A 6,046-nucleotide genomic window follows, 5' to 3' on the forward strand; every position below is an offset into this window, starting at 1 on the left:
CGAGCTTTGTCTGCAGGTTGGAGGGCGAAGATGCAAAGTTCAAAAAAGGTTGTTAAGTGGTACGCCGATCTGGCTTTTAATGCCTGCTGTAGAGGCTGGGGAAACTGTCTGTCAGGTGCGCTGTGCGATCAGGCGGTGGAAGCCAGGCAGACGCAGCGCAGGGCCTGCAGGAGGAACAGCAGACGTGAGGCCAGGATGAGACGGACACAAACAGTGAGGTCAGAGATTCAGGTTTAACTAAGCAGGCACATGTGCGGGAATCCAAAAAGAAAGACAGTTTACAGAAGTCCTGCTTACAATAAATACAGCAGAACTGTTGCTGAAGCTCAGAATTTTGAATCTTCGCCTCATTTCCACAGTCTTAAGAGTTTCTGGAGAGTCTTGTGTAATTTTTATATGATAAAAAGCTTGATCTCACCTATAAAAAAGAAAAAGCCAAGTGAATAAGCAATAAAATGCATCCTTGCCCATTTCACTAGACCCTAGGGTCATGAGTTTATAAGCTGTAGAAACTGACCTGGCTGGGCGCAACCAGCAGCTCACTGGTCTTTCCCTGTGTATCTACTGACTTTTTTCGCAGTTGTATGTGCTGTTTTTTTTTATTATTATTATTATTTGTTTCTTGGTTGTCTCTGCTGTTTTTATTTTTGATTTTTCCTCCCACTCCTTGTCTTTGTGTGTGAACGTTACAAGTCCCTAAGTCACTGTCCAGCGTAGTCAGAAGGGATCTTGGGAAATATCAGATGGAACTGACAGTCAGGACTGTTAATCCTTGACACTGTTGACATTTTAAATGGTATGGATAATAACCGCTAATAACCTGTATCCACTAACAACAACCAAGTTAGAAACAACTCACTTGTCTAACTGCAGAGTGTTATATTAATAGTACGTAATATCTGGGTATTTAAGAAAATTAACAATCAACAATCATAAATAGCCACTCATTCAACACTAATGAGATGACGGGGTTCCAGTGCAGCACTGCCAACAAGTTATCCACCCAGAGTTTGATGGTTGCGTCTGTGAATTTGCAGCCCAACGCCTAGGCGAGGCAAAATGTGACGCTGACACAGTTTCCTCCGGTGGACCAGCGGGTCTATTACATGCTTTGGCATGATATCAGGTTGGCATTTGTTATGTATGCATAGGCTGAAAAGACTGACATGTTAAGTGCTGTACTCTTCTGGGCTACAAAGCACTGTGGTCCTTAGTGATTCTTAGTCTGCAGCATTTGGTAACATAGTCAGTTTGCTCAAAATGAAATACAGAAAATCGCATCTTTAGTTTGTCTGGATGTCAGCTGCAGAGGTGAAACTGAGGCTGGGGTCATGAATGCAAGAGGAAAAAGCAGAAGAAAGTGTTGTGAGTAACGTTGTGTGGATTGCCATGATCTGCACTCACTGTCAAATGCGACAACTTCTAGGACAGAAACCACAGCGAGATTCAGAAAACTGCTGTTGTTAAGCATGAGCCCCTCAACTACAACTTGGAGAGAGTCATCAAGTGTGTCCTTAGTTTACGAATGCCATTATGACAAGTCTGGACAGTCTTTCACTAAATCAGAATACAGATGTGAGTATGAGAAGTTTATTGGCTCATCTGCTGACAAGAGCGAGTATGAAGATGTTGAGTTTCCAGGATATGATACTTTATGCCATATCAGTGAGTGCAGTGAGACAGAATAGTCAAAATAGCTGCTGAAAGAGTGTGAACTTTTCATGAGCATACAGCACATGTTACATTTTTGACCTTTGCTCTGTGGCTGTGCTGTATCTGCGCTGGCTGGAGGAGGCTGGAGATAGCACGGGTGCTGATGCTGAGCCAATCGTCGCTGAGGGAGGCTATACGGTGCCGGGCCCGCACTGAGGCCTGAGACTGTTCTGTGATTAATGGTAGGGGACGCGCCCCACTAATTGTGGTCCCTGACACAGGCACACGTCCCCAGACAAAGCAGGACAGGGCTGGAGCAGGGTGCCATGCTCAATCACCTTCTAGTAGAAAGCCTCTGTGCTGCTGGGGTCACAGGATATCAGGTGATGACAGTAGAGGAGAGCTCAGCCGAGGAGAGCTCCTCCTAGTCGGCTGCCGAGCGGCTACGAGGAGTCCAGACTACGTTCAGGGCTTTGCTGTGAGGCTGAGACAGGGATTTACTAAAGACAAACAGAGAGGACAGAGTAACAGAAACTAGAGGGGTAGACCATCCTGAGATGGAAAGGGAGAGATTTACTGGGCCTTACTTTATCCTCAATGGATTATCCTCATTGGATTTGAATTTAAGTCTGCTTCTGGTCTGTGTAACCATATGCACCGCTTGCAACAATATTGCATCATTACAGTTATAGTGTTAGGTTACGTAATGACTTGTTTTGTCATTATACCAAAATATGTATCTGGTGTTTTTCATACCACACAAGTAGAAATGATAAACTTCCTCTTATCACTAGTCTGTGCCAGTCTAAAAAGATGAGGAAATTCTCAGGGAGTAATCTAATAATAAAGTTTTTTTTACTTGGATGTTATTCTTTTACAACATGTGCTTTTCTTTTTTTTTTTCTTTTTCTTTTTCTTTCTTTCTTTCTTTTTTTTTTCTTTTTTCTTTTTTTTTTTTTTTTTGCAACATTTGACTTTACCGACCAACAACCCACCATGGATTGGCTCTCTGTACAGGCAGAATAAATGAACCAAATGCTTTGCAAATGCTTTGTGTTTTCTTTTCCACCTGCCGGCATCTTTTGTGAATGAGGACAGATGGAAGTCATGAATCGGTTGCAGCGAGAGACTCCAGACACTCGGTTCTGTCATGACACCCCTTTATTGTAGGATGGAGGCAGACTGTTCTCATATCGTCTCTATCAGAGGGCGGGCTGCTATGATGGATCCTTAGAGTCCATGAAATATTATAATCTGGATGAAGTTTGAGTTCCTGTTATGTTCTCTGTTTACTTTTGCTTAATTACTTGCATTTGCTCCAGGCTTGCGTCAAGAATTTGTGTGCAGATGCTGTGATAACTTATAACACCTTCAGAAAAGCTGAACCAACTGTGTTTATCTGTTTATCTTTACAGTCAACCCCTGTATTCTAAATTATCATTCAAACGTGTATGTGCTGTATGTATTTGCAAGCATTTGTGCAGGTACATATATGTGTATGTGTGTGTGTTTATGTGTGTGCCATACCTTGGCTTTCCACAGCCCTATCATCCTGGGTCCGAGTCATTCAGGCAGAGCCCCCCTTGGTCCCCTCGGGGCCCCCCAGGCCCCAGTGAGCCTCCCACAAAAAGTCCACAATGCTGTTCAAACAATAGACTAAGGGACAAAGAGCACATTTACACAAGTGGAGCTTTCTTTGAAAGCAAAAAGGCACCGTTTGGAAGACTTCCAAACCTCTCTCCCCCAAAAACCAGAGCCCCCTTTGCCCCTCGACACCCCTCCTCTCAATTCCCCAGCAAAAAAAAAAAAAAAAACTAGCGCACCATTCCAATGATGGAGACGTGGGAGCCAAATATACTACGCCAAGCCCAATCCCACCCCCCAATCCACAAGCACCCCCAATTTGGCCAAACCCCCTCTTTACAGGACAAAAGCCCTTTAGAGGCTGAGTATATGTGAGGGCTCTGGTGGATGCCATAGTGGCTTAAAGACCGTGGAGGCCTCTAAGAGACACTTCTTTTACTCCCAATCTCCTTCCATTTCTCTTTAAGTTTCCTTCTCTCTCTCTCTCTCTCTCTCTCTCTCTCTCTCTCTCTCCCTCTCAGGCAGTGAAAGGTTCAGCAAGGGGTAGAAAGAGTTAGAGAGAGAGAAGGACGGTAAGAGAGGGGGGCCAGGGGGTGCTCTTATGTCAACACTGTGGTATTTTCCCAAAGATGCATATCGCCTCTATACAAATAGGAGATGTATTTATAGGAGTACATAGAGAGCTGCATGAGAGGAGAGTGTTTGGCTGAGCTCTGTGGCCACGGCCCCCATGGCTCCATGGATGGTCTTCATGGCTAGTGAAATTGTTATTCTTTAGATGCGTGTTGGCTGGGAAACACATGAGTTCTCAGGCGACCACACAGTACTTCTCCCTCCCAATATGGCTGCCATGCAGAGGAGCCCATTGAAGGAAACAGTCCAGCGCCATACATCTTGACCAGAGCCAATATCCCCAGGCCTCCCTGTCACAGTGTCCCACAGGGCTGTGGTGAGGCCATGGGCATATTCTGGGAAACATGGTAACTCTTACCTCCCCTTCTCGCTAGCACAGCACAGACCAGAAGATCAATCTGTTGCTTCGTTCCTTAACCAAGCCAGATCTAACATAATACTTCACATTCAGATCCAGATGTGCGTGGGACAGCAAGCCATTTTAGACTTTAATTCATTTGAGGTTTTCTGTATCAAAATAAAACTAGCCTCTTCAACCCTGCCAGTGCTATCAACAGGCTTGTTATTACAAATGGATCCTGCACAGCTGTGTTTTGCTCAAGCCCTCGGAACTTTATTTTAAATTCTTGAGGAGATCGCAAAGTGTTCAAAGATGCAAACATGTCCTGCTGAATAACAGAGAAATGTGTGTAAAATGATGCACAAGGCATCTAAGCATTTTCTATTTCATGTAATGGCGCAGCCATGAAACAATGGCATCTTGGGTTTAAACGTTTCCCTTAACAGAGGCATGATGTAACTCCACCAAAGCATTGCAACCAATACATACAGAATCAGAATATGTATTGTTGTACGAAACAGAAATAGTTCTAACTTTGATATATTTCTTTGAAAATACATTACGTCTATTTTTACGTCTTATCACAGCTACTTATATTTAATAATGGTAACGTGGCATGCAGTGAACTGCTCCAGGAGCCTGTGAGTGCACGCTCGTGTCCTGCCACCTGAAAGAGGTCAGCCAAACCAGACAGGCAGGTAGTGTGTCATGACAGAAGTCTCCTGGCATGCACTGACTGTGGTGACTGTTTAAAGAAATTCGGCACCTTGGCATGAGCAAATACAAAGCACAAAGCCCGGCTCAAAGTTTAGTCAACAATAGAGAGGCACTTGAACTCTTCTTGATCTGTAAGCAGTCACCCAACCCAGCCCTGAAAAAGAAATACCTTTTGATCCTTTAAACACATGCTAGCTAGTCAAGTGTCACCAGTATTGCCAAATACAGAAATCCTGGTGTCATCTATGACTGTGAGGTCTTTGTCTCCCGTGTTACACACAGTCATCTGCAACCTGTCGTCTTCCCCGAACGATGCGAGGGTAAATTGAAAAAAAAAAAAAAAGAGAGAGATGTATTTGTTCTTAAATGTGAAAAGCATAGTTGGGGTTATGTGCTGAATTCCAGTTGGCATGTTATGTAAAAAACTGCTTCCATACAAAAAGCATAAAATGCCCCCATCATCCACACATCATTTTACTGATTCACTGACTGAATCTAAATCTTAGTCGAGAGACTCTCCACCCTCGGATACACAGTGAGCATTGTGATCAACAAGCAACCCCCCCCACCACCACCACCACCACCCCTCCCCAGTTCCTCCCCCATCCTCCCTCCCTAAACAGGCCCTCCCAAGTGACAAGACAGTCTCTCACATAACCAGTCTCTGCTGTTTGCTAACGCTGCAGCTCTCTGTGCATCACGTTCACAACGGGATCTGCAATCCTACGCAGCAGGCGCTGGGTATAGCAGCAAGCTCAAACACACCTGAATAACACAGACAGGGTCCTGCAGGGAGCTCCGGCTTGTGTGTATGTGTGTGTGTGTGCGTGTGTGTGTGTGTGCGTTTCAGCATGTGTGTGTCTGTGCGTGCGTGTGTCCTAGACAGCGGCAATGCAGGTTGATCACTAGCCCTGTTAGGCAGCATTGACGTCTCCACCTCAGAGCTGGCACACTGGGGAGTTATTGATTAGCATTAAGCATCCATGCAGATGGCCAATAAAGAGCAGGTGAGCGAAAGAGGGCCTGGGGAGGAGTGGGGGGGGGTGTGGGGTGGTAGGGTAATAAGATGGGGGGTGGGTAGCCAGGAACAACAGTGAGGCATGATGTGGTTTAAAAAAA

Source organism: Myripristis murdjan, chromosome 9 (assembly GCF_902150065.1).
Source record: "Myripristis murdjan chromosome 9, fMyrMur1.1, whole genome shotgun sequence".
Classification (NCBI taxonomy): domain Eukaryota; kingdom Metazoa; phylum Chordata; class Actinopteri; order Holocentriformes; family Holocentridae; genus Myripristis; species Myripristis murdjan.